We start from the raw sequence: 16,636 nt of genomic DNA on the forward strand, positions 1-16,636 counted from the left end.
TGGAACAGCCCTAAAATTCATATGGAATAGCCAAAACAATTTTGAAAAAGAATAACTAAGTTGGGGGACAAACATTTCCTGATTTCAAAACTTACCACAAAGTTACAGTAATCAAAATAGTGTGGTACTGGCATAAGGGCATATATATAGGCCAACAGAATAGAATAGAGAATCAATCCAGAAATAAACCCTCACAAATATGATCAACAAATTTTTTTTTTTTTTTTTTTGTCATTTTTTCATGACCGGCACTCAGCCAGTGAGTGCACCGGTCATTCCTATATAGGATCTGAACCCGCGGCGGGAGCGTCGCCGCGCTCCCAGCGCAGCACTCTACCAAGTGCGCCACGGGCTCGGCCCATGATCAACAAATTTTTGACAAGGATGCCAAGACCATTCAATGAGGAAAAGACAGTGTCTTCAACAAATAGTACTGGGAAAACTGAATAGTCACATGCAAAAAAGTGAAGTTGAACTCTTACCCTATATCATATACAAAAATTAACCCAAAATAGATCGAAGAAATGAACAAAGCAGAGCTAAAACTGTAAAGCCTTTAGAAGAAAATATAAGAGAAAATCTTCATTACATTGGATTTGGCAAGGTTTTCTTGGATGTGACACCAACAGCATAGACAACAAAAGAAAAAAATAGGTAAATTGTACAAAGGACACTATCAAGACAGTGAAAAGATGACCAACAAAATGGGAGAATGTATTTGCCAATCATATATCTGATAAGAGATTAATATTGAGAATATATAAAGAACTCCTACAACTCAACAATAACAAACAACCCGATTCAAAAATGGGCAAAGGACATGAATAGACATTTCTCTAAAGAAGATATATGAATGGCCAAAAAGCACATGAAACGATGCTCAACATCACTAATCATTGTGAAAATGGAAATCAAAACCACAATGACATACCACTTCGCACCCACTAGAATGGCTTGTATTAAAAAACAAAACAAAACTAAAAAAAAAAAAAAAACCCAGAAAATAAATGTTGGCGAGAACAAGTGTTGGGGAGAACCTGGAGAAATTTGTATTCTCATGCATTACTGGTGAGAATGTAAAATGGTGCAGCCACTGAGGAAAACAGTTTTGTGATTTCTCAAAAAGTTAAACATAGAATTACCCACATGTCCCAGCAATTCCTTTCCTAGGTATATATCCAAAGAATTGAAAACAGGGATTCAGATATCTGTATACCCATGTTCATAACAGCATTATTCACAATGGCCAAAAGGTGGAAACAACCCAATGCTCACTGACAGATGAAAAGATAAACAAAACATGGATATACATACAATAAAATATAATTCAGCCTGAAAAAGCAATGTAATTCTGATACATGCCGCAACATGAACTTTGAAAACATTATGGTAAGTGAAAAAAGCCAGACACAAAAGGACAAATATAGTATGATTCCACTTACATGAGGTACTTAGTATAGGCAAATTCATTGAGACAGAAAGTAGAACAAAGGTCGCCAGGGGCTGGGGTAAGGGGTAAATGTGAGGAATTATTTAATGGGTTTCTGTTTGGAATGACAAAGAAGTTCTGGAAATGGTCAGTGATAATGATTACACAATATTGTGAATATATTTAATGCCACTGAATAGTACAATTTAAAAAGGTTAAAATGGTAAATTTTATGTTGCGTATATTTTCCACAATTTAAAAAATATCACTGGGCCGAGCCCGTGGCGCACTTGGTAGAGTGCTGCGCTGGGAGCGTGGCAACGCTCCCGCCGCGGGTTCGGATCCTATATAGGACTGACCAGTGCACTCACTGGCTGAGTGCCGGTCACGAAAAAACGACAAAAAAAATAAAAAATAAAAAAAAAAAATAAATAAAAAATATCACTAAATAATTTAAAAAGAAAATTATAATAATGAGGAGAGGAATGAAGGATCTTGGTGAAACAAGAGTATCCCTGAGTTAATGAGTAAGTGACAGATATGACTGGATGTTAGGTACACAAAGAATTATTGTGCTCTACTTTTGTGTATATCTGAACTTTACTACACTAAATATTAATAAACAGAGAAGTCCTTTGAAATGTGCCAAGCTTTTAAAGAATTTATCCCCTTAAGAAATTTAGTAAGAATGAATACATAGACAGGGGCACGGAAAGGCTGGACTCAAAGGGATTCAACAGTATAAAAAACAAAAGTAACTAAGGATAGGAACAAAGATTTGGCTACAAGACTATAATCATAGTAATGTTTAGAATAGGGAGAAATGTGCTGTATATTTTATAGTAAAATCTGAGACAAAGAGCAAAATACCTGGCCATTAAGAACAATGTTATAACCCAGAAGTAAGGTTAATACAGAAAGTGTAAGCCAAAGGACTCTGGATACAAACCCAATTCTGAGCTCCCTAGTGGCCAAGACAGACAGAGAAACATCATGGACACAGTTCACAATTCTTTAGACAAAATCAAACCAGTGGCTCAGAAGAGACACTCAACCTGAAGGACATTTCTCACTGGCCTCAGAAGTTTCCTTGGGAACTTCTCATAAAGACCACAATACAAGCTAACAGGGCCAAACAAAGTGAGTTAAGTAAAAACAACTAAAAGAGGGCTTAATGTTTAGCTCACTTGGGCTGATAACACCAAGGTCAAGGGTTTGGATCACTGTACCTGACAGGTGTCAAACAAACAAACAAAAAACCAAACACAAAACACTGGAAGAGGGGCCAGAATTACATTGCTTCCTCATGATCTAGTCTCATCCAAAGACAAACATTGCAGATATGAAATAGGTGCATTGAACCACCTTCAAGCACAGTGCCATGGATGTTCTTTCTCACAGTTGAGCTTGGGATAGCTTTCAGGAGGTGAAGAATTCAAGATTATCCTCCATGACAAGAATATGGGATGCAACATTCTCTGATGTCTGCTAAAGGAGGGTCTTAATGTTTCTAACAGTCACTGTAGCTGGGGGCGACAAATGCAAATCATTTTCAAACCCAACCAGGGCTCAGTCCTGAAAGAAAGGACCTAATTACAAAATGGACATGAGGCAGCAGGAACATAACCTGTTAGAGGGAGGAAGGGTTGGGTAGGCTACCTTGGGACAGATCATGAGAGTAGGTAGCTACTGACAGTGACTGGAGACCTTCTTAGTGATAGTTCAGTCTTCTGAAATGTACAACCCAGCCCACAGCCAAATGCAGCAAATTGGATTGCACAAGGCTGCTCAAAGGAGAAAATTACTGGAAAACATAAATATGAGATTTTATGTTTAAAAAAATGTTGTCAAATAGTTTTTCACATAAAAAGACGTTCACAATATATATATATATTTTTTTAAAAGATGACCGGTAAGGGGATCTCAACCCTTGGCTTGGTGTTGTCAGCACCACGCTCAGCCAGTGAGCTAACCGGCCATCCCTATATAGGATCCGAACCCGTGGCCTTGGTGTTATCAGCACCGCACTCTGCCTGACGTTCACAATATAATGTGGAAAACAAATACAAAACAGTATAATCGCTAATAAAAACATCAAAAAAGGGCTGGCCACTTAGCTCAGTTGGATATAGCTCAGTGCTGATAACACCAAGGTCAAGAAAAGCCAGCCACCAAAACCAAACAGAAAGTATGATCTCATTACACAGAGAATGAGCAAGAAAGAAGCCTGAGAAGCCTAAGAAGCTTGCGAGTGGTTACCAATGGGGTTACAGACTACTTAAGCTTCAGGTTTTTTGTGCTTGCCTATTAATTTTTTTCCAACATGGATGATTTGTATTAAAAAACAAACTCTAAAAAAAAAAAATAAATAAAAATAAAAATAAAAATAAAAATAAAAAACAAACTCTAATCTTTCAAGAAACTTAGAAATATGGAATTGCAGGAAAAAATGGAAATAGCACAATAATTGAAAATGTGATCTTAATTATGACATCATTTAAAAGAAGAAAATTGGCTAATAACAAGAGCCAATTATGTACTTGGCAAAACTATACTATAAAACTCAAGGTCCAGGGCTCAATCCCTGTACTGGCCAGCTGCCAAAAAATTTCAAAAAACTGTACTATAAAACCGATATTGATGGGATTCAGCAGGAAACACATTGTAAGCACTGGCACTGTGCTCTGGTTTAGGGGCATTTGTATGGAGCTCTCAAAGTGTGATCCCCAAGGACAGTGGTGGCAGTGGCAGCATCTCTTGTGAATTTGTTTGAAATTTAAATGTACATTCCCAAATGTACTTCTGACCTACAGAATCAGTGAATCTCAGAGTGCAGTTAAAACAAGCCAACCAGTTGATTTTGATTCATGCTAAAGTTAGAGAACTATTGGGATGGAATAATGATATCTCCTCTAGGTAAAAATAGCTTGTCTAGTTAGGAAAATACTGTTGAGTTCTGCACCCATAGATTCAACCAACCAAAGACTGAAAATATTGGGGGGGAAAAAATTCCACTAAGTTCCAACAAGCAAAACTTGAATTTCCTGTGCACCAAGTACTACATTGAATCCACACAAATGATGTGATATATAGGCATTGTATTAGGTGTTATAAGTAATCTACAGCTGATTTAAAGAATATGAGAGGATGTGCATAGGTTATATGCAGACCCTACTCCATTTTAAATAAAATACTTGAGCATCCGCAAATTTTGGTATTCGAGGGAGGTCCTGGAACCAATCCCCAACGAATACTGCGGATGGAAAACTGTATACATACATATACACACACACATATATAAAATTATATATAAATATATATTACACATACATATATATAAAATTCTCAAAACCCTCTGTTAATTCAATCTCCTGAATAAAAATTAATCTATTTGACTGTGAAATGATAAGCTGGAAGATGATAAATATATTTTTAAAATTAAGAAGAATTCTGGAACTGTTCATTTGAGATAATGTATCAACCACTGCAGTGGAATGACTTGAAGAAAACTGAATAAGTTTGCAGAAATGATAAAGGAATCAACGTACTCGGAATTTCAATATTTAGACAATTTGAAAATACTCTAAAGTTGGGGAATGGCACAAATACAACTATTAAACTGCTATCTTTGTGTGAACTGCTTATTTTAGACCCTATGGCCTCTGACTAAAATTAACATGTTTAAAATAGAACAGGTTTAACAAAATTCTAACTTCTAGTCTTATCTAAGGGGCCATATCAGTCACCATAGCTTCAAATTTAAGATTGGTTGCCATATTTGAGACAAAAAGACAGTTGAAATACCAGATCCTCTTTCACATTTGTGACCACAATTTTAAAAATAATTTGTAATTGGTTATTAACATAAAATATCATCTCTCTGATTATGTAGAATTACACTGAACTTCACTAGACTTCCAACTCAGAAACAAATGGTTAGCATGCCACAAACATTTTATACTTTCCAAAAAAGATAAATATCAAACCAGTGTTTTCCAATTGTTTTGATCATAAAGCCCCAACAACAAAAATCTGAGCACACAGCCCCAATATATGTATACTTAATATAAATTATATGCATGCACTACTGTGATAATACAGTGTACATTATGAAATACATAATAAGAGTGGCTGGTTAGCTCAGGTGGTCAGAACACAGCCTTACAACACCAAGGTCATGGGTTTGGATCCCCATACCCGCCTGCTGCCAAAAAAAACCCAAACAACAAAACCCCACAATAAAAATTAAATAAAGAGCCCGCCCGTGGCTCACTCAGGAGAGTGCGGTGCTAATAACACCAAGGCCACGGGTTCGGATCCTATGTAGGGATGGCCGGCTGTCTCACTGGCTGAGCGTGGTGCTGACAACACCAAGCCAAGGGTTGAGATCCCCTTACCGGTCATCTTTTTAAAAATAAATAAATAAAAAATAAAAATGAAATAAGGCAGAAATAAACATGAAGATCGGTTTTAATACGTTTTTCTTGAGACCCACGTGCACCCCTGATGCTTGCACACACACCCTCTTTGAATTCTACTGCAAAGCTTACATACGACCCAGGAACCCTGCAAGCATTCTCGGGCAGTGCCCCCGCCCACTCAAGGAGAAGCTGTCAAATGCAGCATCCAAACTGCTTCTCTCCACCTTACTGAGTTCCACCATTTCTGACTCAAGTCTGCAACACTAGCTTCCTCCCTCCACCCATAACACCTTCTTCCACTACCTCTCACCTGCCATTTCAGCAACAGAGAAGATTAGGAAGCCAGCAGGAACACAAACAACATAAAATCATGGACTCTGTTGGCAGAAAAACCTAGTTGCACACAGGCTCTGCCTCTAACTCTCTAGATGACCCAGGGCCAGTCAGATAATTTCTCTAGAACTGTAAAGGGAATGATAACAATGTCATCTCATCTGGTTATTATGAGGATTAAATGAGATAAGCTAACATAACAGCACCTAGCACAGCACCTAGACAGCACAATTGCTCAATAAATACAAAGGTGCTTCAAAAAGTTCATGGAAAAATAGAATTAAAAGGTAATACAAATCTTTCCAAGAATTTTTTTAAGACTCCTCATATTACCCAGAATTATTACTTAGGTGGCAAAAGAAGTCACAGGGACCTTGTTTCTTTAGCCAAATTAAATCAAATTAAATGTAAGAGTAAGCAAACAGCACATGAACCTAAATGTCATTCCAGGGTCCCTGGGACACATTCATGTGTATGGCTAGATACTGACAAAGTATGCATCCCTGAGGTCTACTGGCAAATGCTAATAAATACATTTACACTGAAGCCCACAGGCAAGGTTCCTTTCTTAACTAGACAGTTTACTTGCTTATTATGTGACCTCAGGCAATCACAATCTTTATGCCTCTATTTTCTTTCTTTCTTTTTTTTTTTTTTAAAGATGACCAGTAAGGGGATCTTAACCCTTGACTTGGTGTTGTCAGCACCACACTCTCCCAAGTGAGCTAACCAGCTATCCGTATATAGGAATCCGAACCCATGGCCTTAGTGTTATTAGCACCACATTCTCCCAAGTGAGCCACAGGCCGGCCCTTATGCCTCCATTTTCTGATCATAAACTAGGCATAAACTTTTTACCCACCTCACAGCAGTAAACTAATCTAGTTGGGGGGCGTGGGGGGGTGGGCAAGTCATAAACGAGTGGTTATTATAAAGTAGATGGAGACCTCTGGAGAGATTCTGTTTTTGCCACAAAGCAAAGAAAAAAAAAAAAGAGAGAGAGAGAGAGCATTCAAACACCAGATTATTTCATAATAAAGGAAAACTAATTCTCTCCATTTCAACTTGTGACAAAAAGAATGAACATGGAGATATAATTACACTTTTATATATTGTGTTTTTTATACTGTGTGCCCAGAGGGAATGCTGCAAATATGTAAAACACCTAATATCTAAACTGTATTAACATACATTTAAAAAGATACAGGTCTTCAATTAGGCATAACGAAGGAACACCCAAAATGCATACAGCACTAACTAGACCCCCTTGACCCTGACTCCCTAATAACAGCTTCAACCTTTAGCACAATACCCTGAGATGGCAGTACACCGATAAAGATACTTCATAACTGAACTCTGAACTCCACAAAACGTTTGGTCGAATAAAAGAAACACAAACACACACAAAACTAACATCATTAAAGAAACCTCTTCTATGTCCACTTCACAAGAATTATTACACAATCCCAGAAAGACTTTAATCACCCAGCTCTGATTGTCACGATAGAAGCTGGGGCTGGAAGTGACCCGAAGTAGGGGAGACTCCTGCCAGAGCCCCTAAAAGGACTCACTTCAGCATTTCCACCTGTACAACTTCCTGTGACTCAAACAGTCTGGATTCAAGACTCCCTGCAACTAACGCTACCATGAAACTACAATCTTAATAATACTAAGGTATTTAATAAAGAAACCCACCTACAAGTAATCAGAGGCAACGTTAGTGCAAAGTTTCGGTTTAAGCGATACAGAAAACTAGATACCACACAAAACCCCCAAAGCAGCTACGTGTTGCCGCTCAGTCAGATCTCTCAACAGAGGCAGGAGTGGAGAGCGTGCTCTTCCCCGGACTCTGGAAAACCAGGACAGCCCCAAAGCAGGTTCTAGAGTCGACAGCTGCCCGGGGCGACTGGGCCGGGGGACGCAAAGGCGCGGCCCCCTCTCCTGGCGGCGGTCACCAGGGCCCGAATAATGGGGTGGGGGTGCGGGGCTCGGTTCGGGCGAGGACGCGGGTGGGGTGGGGACGCGGGCCCGGTCCCCTCGCCGGGCTGTGGTCTCCCGGGCCGGCCCGCACGTCTGCTGGACAGCGCCCACGCCCGCTCGCCCCTGGCCCAGGCAGTCCCCATCCCGGAACTGCCGGGTCCGCGCGACTGGAGGCCCGAGCCGGGGCCCGCGAGCAGGAGCCGTGGGTACGCGCGCGGCGGTACCTGTGGCGGTGGCAGCTCCCGGGCGGCGGGGACGGAGAAGGAGAGCAGCGTGCGCGCTCCCGGCCCGCGGTCCGGAGCGTGGCTCCGGCCCTCTCTCCCTCCCCAGCCGCCGGTCCCCGCACAGCTCCCCGCCCCTTCACCTCTCACCTCCTACCTTTCCCCTCCCGCCCGGCCGCCCTCCGCACGTGCGCCCAGAGGCGTGCGCATGCGTAGTCGAGCCCAGCTCGCGCCTCCCGCTCGCCCCCTGGCGGACGCCCGCTGCACAATCCCGAGGCAAGTACGAGGGGCCGCACGGAGGGGCCCTGGGATAGGGCCACTAGGACCGCTCCAAAGCTGTCTACAGCACGTTCCGGAGAGTCACCAAGAACATGCACAGATGTTCATGTTCCCTGTTTTATAATAGCAAAATATTAGAAGCAGCCGAGATACACTGCAAATGCAGTTGGACTGATAAAATATATCCGTAAAACGAGTTTCCCATAGCACCGAGGTCAAGAGTTCGGATCCCCGTCCCGGCCAGACGCCAGATTTAAAAAAAAAAAAAAAAAAAAGACAAGTTTCCCTACAGCCACTTAAGTTTTACGACTACTTACTGACGTTGAAAGATGTTCTTTAAAGAAGGTTCAAAACAAGCTGTAGAGCATAATCTCATTTTTATTAAAAATAATTCAAGGAGAATGGTTTAGGGTGATACTGATGCGTGGTCAGCGGTTATCTCTGGGTGGGAGGCATATGAGTGTTCGGGTCTTTTCCATTTGCTAATCAGCATTTAGCCGTTTTCTACGTGGAACGGGTGTTTGTTCTAATAGCACTAGCTACGTTTATTGAGCGTTTACTCTGTGTCAGCTGCTGAGCTGAGCACATTTCACATTCTCATTTGACCTTCCTGAAACGTTGTCACGGAGTCTCACAGAAGAGTAAGGGTACGCTGCGTCTGCGCTGTCCAGTGCCGGCCCAACCCGGGCTGCTGCAGGTTGCGTTTGTCCGTGGGCCTGCTCGCTGAGGGGTGGGGGTGGAGAGGGAGGTGTGGGGGAGGGCCTTGAACGCACCAACCCATGCCCTCGCTGGACCCGGGTCTCCGAGTGTCAGGACCTGCTGTCCTGGACATGCTCGGCCCTCACCCTGCTGCTGCCTTGGACATGCTCAGCCATTCACCTCACCCGCACCCACCCCGGGCTGCATGGATAAAGCAGACCCTGTTCCTGCCCTAGAAGGCGCCAGCGTTGGGATTGCGGAAAGTGCAGATGTAGTCCCAATGCAAGGCAGAAACCAGAGGCGGTCCTTCTAGCCACTCCAGCCCCCTCGGCCCTCCTACGCCTGATTCAAAGGGTCATACCCTCTTCCTTAACCCAGCTCCCACCCGACTCTGGGCTACCTCTCCAAGGCCACCAGTCGGGCCTCGCTCTCTGCCCACCGCAGTGAAATTAAACAATAGTGGGGACAATTGGCCTTGGCCCAAAGTAACCTTTAAGATTATGCCGTGTTCAGAATTGGCTCTGACTTAAAATGGAATTCTAATTCTATAAAGAAAGAATTCTTTTTATTTTATTGTTATTTTAAAATTAGAAACAACAGTAAGTGCAGTGTGGGGAATTTTACCTACACCCTTTATCCCCCATTACATCACTCTCTCCACCCATGATCCCTAGAAACACCATCATCTGTCCCCTCAGAAACCTTGGGCATGAAGGATCTCACTTCTGGCACCAATTCGTTCCTCCCTCTCCACTGCCTCTTTCCTCCTAAAGTCTATCCAGTTTTTTTAGTTCTCTGATTGAACATACCATGACCCTGCTGGACCATGTCCCAACCCCTTTCGTTTACTGTCAAGTTCCTAAAGAGAATGTGATTCAAAACTTACCTCACAGCATAATCACCTAGGGAATATTTAAAGTTAAATCAGAGTCCTCCTGAGTCCTAGGCCCACTGGACTAAAGTCTTCTCTCCAAGAAGGGTCACGAGCCTGTCTTTTAACAATCTCTAAGGCAGGAACTTAGCCAGACTGTCTTGGGAACTGCTGTCACCCCGTTACTCACCACCCGCTCCCACCCTAACCACTCCATCAAACCTGCATTTGAAGGGGACTGGCCCTCAGCAAGTTCCAGATACTCTCCTCCAAAAACAAGAGCCTTCAGAACTGACAAACACTTAGCTAAGTATTGTACCTCAGTACCTTGCAGTATGGGAAACAACTCTCCACTGCACAAAGGACCCAACAAGAGCCCTGTGGAGCCTCTGGGGGAGCTGAGGATTGTGGGCCCCTGGTAAATCTGCTACAGAATGTCCTCCATAAAGTAGAATGAAATGGCCATGATTTTAGGGCTTCTCTCTCAAACATTTTATTATTTTGAGAAAACATTTTATTATTTTCTGAAAACATTCAGAAAAGTTGAAAGAACCATACAGTGAACTGCCACATACCCTAGATTCTATAATTTAATGTTTTGCTTAGTATCTCACGTCTATCTAAAAAATCTATCCCCCGATCCTCATACCAGAGAGCTGCCAAACAAACACACACACACACAAAAACACTCCCTAAAAAATCTAGCCCTCAGTCCATCGATCAATCCATCTTATTTTTGTGTTTTTGTTTGTTTGCTTGCTTTTGGTAGCTGGCCAGTTCAGGGACATCTTATTTTTGATGCACTTCTAGGCAAGTTGCAGATACCTGACTTTAGTTTTTACATGTAATTCAGATGGAACAGCTCCATTTAGCCCCAACCAGCCAAAGCTCAACCTTACTTCAGATTGTTGCCCTTGAGAAAGATAAATTCAAATTTTTATTTATTGTTTTTTTGGGGGTGGCTGGCTGGTATGGGGATCCAAACCCATGACCTTGGTGTTATAAGGCTGCACTCTCAAAATTAAAAAAAACTAAATGGTGCCTGAAAATCATCAAGAAATAATAACTCCCAGTACTTGAACTTCTTCCCTGGGGCCAATTTTCCAACCAGATCTCAATTAATCCTCAGGACAATCTTCAAAAACAGAAGCTGGGTCTATTTTACAAATGTAGAAAAACCTTCCACTAGAAAGGGCAGGAGATGTGTCCAAGGTCACTCTGAGAACTCATCAGGCGTCCTCAGTCTGGAACCTAAGACTCCAAATTCTTGCCCACTGCCCAGCTATCTTAGTCCATCACAAACACAGAGAAGCGTGTTTCATAATAACATATGTCTGTCCCCATACTGGCCAGCCACCAAAACAAAACAAAACATTGGTCTGTCCTTGTAATCACTTGCACTAAGGACCATGGTCACCATGAATTATTAATGATAGCAGTTGGCAACATGATGAAGTGGAAGGGGCTGCTTCAGGGCCAGACTCCTTGGATTAAAACTCTGGTTCCGACACAAGTAGCACCTGTGGCTGGGGGAATTAACCTCAGGGAACCTCAAGTTAGGAGTCAGGTTCCAGGATGCAACCAAGAACACCAACCTCTGTGGTTTCGAAAGAAATTGGACTGTGAACGGATGTGAAATGCCTAGATTCCAATAAATGGCAGCCACTCAAGTAACCATGATACAGTTGTTAGAAAATATTTAAAATCTCAAAGCTATATTGATAGTCATTTAATGTCTTTATTACTTATCATGTTCCTACCATTTGTCAGAGACCAGACATACAATAAGTTAATTCTCTGCACAACAGAAGTTAACTGTCTTAATGTGAACCTTTAAACGAAACTTTACAGGCAATATAAGGGTTATTACAGAGGTCATAATAGCCATAACAATGACCAATTATTGATTATTGGGTTCTTGCCAGAGGCAGGCTTTACAATATATTATCTTGTATAATCCTTGTGATGCCTTTCAGAGGCAGGTAAGATAAACCCCATTATAAGGATATAAAAACTGTAGCATCCAGAGCTTTAACAACTTACCTGAGGTCACACAGCTGCTAAGTTGCAGAGGCAGCATCAAACAATCCACCCAATCCCACAGCACCTGAACTTCTGCCACTGACTTCCAGGTGCTATGAGGGAAAGGGAGTTGGACGGCAGGAAACCAAAGAGCAGAAAACACAAAGAGGATTCTATTTGATTAGGTCCTCATGGGTTAAAAGTCAGCCAGATGATGAGAACAACAGCAGCGGCTAATACTTAAACCATGTACCAGAACTACTTTACATGTCATCACATATTGATTCTGACAACCCCAATAAACCCCATGAAACAGGCACTATTATCTCTCCATTTTGTAATGAGGAATCTGAAGCCTAGAGAGGTTAAATAACTTGAGTAAGATCGCTGTAGTCGATTATTTCACTGTTCCCTTCCCTGTAAGTGGAACACACACACACACACACACACACACACACACACAGCCTGTTACACACACACACACACACACACACGCACAGCCTGTTATCAAGGGGTGGTGCTGCCTCCCCAGAAGGTGAGTGCACTTCCCCTCTCTATGGTCAGCCTTGGCCATGTGTCTCGCCTTGGCTAATAGAGTGTGAGTGAACATGACCTACAGCAGATCTAGCAGAAGCTTTAAGAGCCATTGATTGTTTGAATGAACTTCTTGTTGTTTCCCTTAGCTAGAACACAGTCCCACACTGGGACTATTCCTTCATCCTGGGTCCTGAGATGAGAAGCCATGTGGAGCAGAACTGTAGCAAATGACCCCATGGCCCCAGACATGTAATGTGAGTAAAGAATATGTTTGTTGTTTTAAGCCACTGGGATTTGAGGGCTTTTAATTACTACAGCAGAGCTGCTGTGGTGTGTGACACTTCAGCTGGTAAGTGACAGGATTCTAACCCCGATAGGCATGCAGGTTGAGTATCCCATATCCAAAATGCTTGGGACCAGAAGTGTTTTGAATTTTGGATTTTTTTTGGATTTTAAAATATTCGTATAATACATAATGGTTGACCACATACCTAATCCAAAAATCTGAGCATCATGTCAGTGCTCAAAATTTTCAGATTTTGGAACATTTCAGATTTTAGATTAGGAATAGTCAACCTATAATTTAAATACTATAAAACTTATCCATTTTAAGTGTATACTTCAATGACTTTCAAATGTATAGTGCAGCCATCATCACAACCTTATTTTATTTTATTTATTTATTTTAAAAAATTTTTTAAAAGAGATGACCGGTAGGGGGATCTTAACTTGACTTGGTGTTGTCAGCACCACGTTCTCCCAAGTGAGCTAACCAGCCATCCCTATATAGGGATCTGAACCAGTGGCCTTGGTGTTATCAACACCACACTCTCCCAAGTGAGCCATGGGCCGGCCCCTACCTTATTTTAGAACATTTTCATCACCCCAAGAAGAAACCTAATGAAGTCACTTCCCATTCTCACTCCCAGCCCCAGGAAACTACTAATCTGTTGTCTGTCCCTCTAGATTTGCCTTTTCTGGACATTCCATATAAATGGAATCATACAATATATAGTCTTTTGTATGCAGTATAATATTTTTGAGGTTCATTCATGTTGTAGAATATATCAGTATTTCATTCCTTTTTTACTACTGAATAATATTCCATTGCATGGATACACCACATTTTTATCATCAGTTGATGAACATTTGGGTTGTTTCCACTTTGGAGCCATTATGATAAATGTTGCTATCAACATTCGCAGACAAGTGTCTGTGTAGACATGTTTTCATTTTTCTTGGGTAGATACTTCTGAGTTGAATGGCTGGATCATATAGTAAATCTATGTTTAACATTTTTAAAAACTGCCAAACCGTTTTCCAAAGTGGCTGTACCATTTTACATTTCCGCCAGCAATGTATAAAAGTTCCAATTTCTACACATCATTGCCAACACTTGTTACTGTCAGTCTTTTAGATACAGCCATTTTAGTAGTTGTGTTGTAGTATCTCACTGTGGTTTTAATTTGCATTTCCCTAAAGGATAATGATTGTGAGCATCTTTTTATATGCACGTTGGCCATTCCTATGTCTGCTTTGGTGATAGGTCTATTCAAATCTTTTGCCCATTTTTTTTTTTTTTTTAAAGATGACCGGTAAGGGGATCTTAACCCTTGACTTGGTGTTGTCAGCACCACGCTCAGCCAGTGAGCGAACCGGCCATCCGTATATGGGATCCGAACCCGGGGCCTTGGCGCTATCAGCACCGCACTCTACCGAGTGAGCCACGGGCCGGCCCACTTTTGCCCATTTTTAAACTTGGTTATGTGTCTTATTGAGTTGTAAGAATTCTTTCTATATTCTTGATGCAAGTCTCTTATATATATATGATTACAAATATTTTTCCAGGAAAACAAACAGAATGGATAACTATTTCAGAAAAAAAAACTTACATAACAGAGAAAATTAACCTTAAGTAAAGACCTATAAAGAAAATTTTTTTTATTTTTTGGCAGCTGTCCAGTACAGGGATCCAAACCCATGACCTCAGTGTTACATGGCTGCACTCCAATCAACTGAGCTAATTGGCCAGCCCAGAAAAAAATTTTTAATTACCACCCCAAAGTTATCTGACCTTGACGAATGCAAGTCCTAACTTGGAATAAAAAAGATTAAGAATTTCAAAGTACATGAAATGTACTCAATATGGCTTATGAGGTACATATTGTTTTAATGCTCAAACTTGACCAGGATAACACAGACATACAAAGATTATAGGTCATCTTGCAAATATAGATGACATATCATAATAATAAATAAATCTTAACAAGTTTAAAAGATCTTAGCAAGCCTAACATAAACAGCAGAAAACAGAAAATAAATGAATACCAATAAAATAAGACTGTAAGATGAATTCAAGCTACATACAAAAGAGAGAAAAGTATTGCGATGCTCACAGGAAAAATAGAGCCATTATCTTGGTGAGGCTAAAAAGGTGTACAGAATTCAATAATGATACTGATTAAACTCTTAAAAAGGGGGGGATAGGCGATTGAGGAAGAACATCTCTTTCTCTTTTCCCTCTCCAAGGTTTTTGTTTTTTTAAAACTGACTTGATAATATATAGTCATGTGCTGCATAATGACATTTGAGTCAAGGATGACGCGCATATATAATGGTGGTCCCACAAAATTATATTGGAGCTCAAAAACTCCTATTGTCTAGTGATAACATCGCTGTAGTAAGGTCACAGCACAACACATTACTCATGTGTTTGTGGTGATAGTGGTATAAACAAGCCTACTGCGCTGCCAGTCATATAACAGTATAGCTTAGGTATAGTAGGCTAGAATTGTGTAAGTACATTCTATGATGTTCTCACAATGACAAAATTGCCTGACAATGCATTTCTCAGAACTGCTTCCCCATTGTTAAGCAATGCATGACTATATTTTAAAATTAAGAATTACTATATCAGGCTGACCAGTTAGCTCTGTTGATTAGAGTGTGGTGTTATAACACCAAGGTCAAGGGTTTGGATCTCTATAATGGCCGGCTGTCAAAAAAAAAAAAAAAAAAAAAAAAAAAAAAAAAAGAATTACTGTATAAAATGCTTCCTAGTCCCTTAAAAAAACAGAAATTAGACAATGAATAACTTCACACCACTCTTATTTAACAAATTTTAAAATGCTGATTAAAGTTACCCAAGGGAAAAAATAAGCAAGGTTGGTATCATTATTTGTAGATATCATTAGAGGTAACAGTTTAGAAAAAACTATAGAATGAGTTATACATTTTAAAAATTCAACTTCATTTTTATGTCAAACACATCACAGAAAGACAAACAAAAGCAGGTACTTTCTTTTCCAATAACAAAAAGCATGTAATAAAAGGATATTAAAGTATTCACTTAGGTTTAATAAAACCATAAAACTACAATTCAAAAAACTGAGAGAAAAAGTCCCTGAAGAATACTTTATATGAGTTTGGAGTTTGGGACAAGCAATTAGCTCAGTTGGTTACAGCACAGCCTTATAACACCAAGGTCATGGGTTCAGATTCCTGTACCAGCCAGCCACCAAAAAAAAAAAAAAAGAACAGTTTTGCCAGTGCTGGCAAAATTCATCTGGATAAATGTGCAAAATACCCTTTTAATACTCTTGACAGCAGACATACACTAACCTTTTAATATCTTCTAAGACAAATTTTAGAGAGGCTCAATTTTAAGAACTTTATATATAAACAAATTGAAACTACATAGAGAGGACATTATTTTTCAATAAATGCTTTTGGGCTATTTAGTTATCAGCACAGAGACAAATTACTGTAACAAATTCTAAATAAGTCAAAATGTTAAGCATATTTAAAAAATTGTTTTAGACTAGAAAACAAAGAACAGCAACAT

At 40.5% G+C, this 16,636-nt stretch overlaps 1 protein-coding gene across 2 annotated transcripts in view; it reads right to left on the reverse strand.

Moving 5' to 3' along the window:
• Positions 1 to 8,516, reverse strand: part of SCAP (SREBF chaperone) — a 57,449-nt gene extending 48,933 nt beyond the window's left edge. For both annotated transcript variants that reach the window (XM_063113941.1, XM_063113940.1), the window contains exon 1: positions 8,388 to 8,516. The gene's annotated coding sequence lies outside the window, so the exon portion shown is untranslated. The remainder of the gene's footprint in view (positions 1 to 8,387) is intronic.
• Positions 8,517 to 16,636: the final 8,120 nt, after the last annotated feature.

The sequence above is a fragment of the Cynocephalus volans genome, chromosome 11, assembly GCF_027409185.1.
Source record: "Cynocephalus volans isolate mCynVol1 chromosome 11, mCynVol1.pri, whole genome shotgun sequence".
In the NCBI taxonomy this organism is placed as follows: Eukaryota; Metazoa; Chordata; class Mammalia; order Dermoptera; family Cynocephalidae; genus Cynocephalus; species Cynocephalus volans.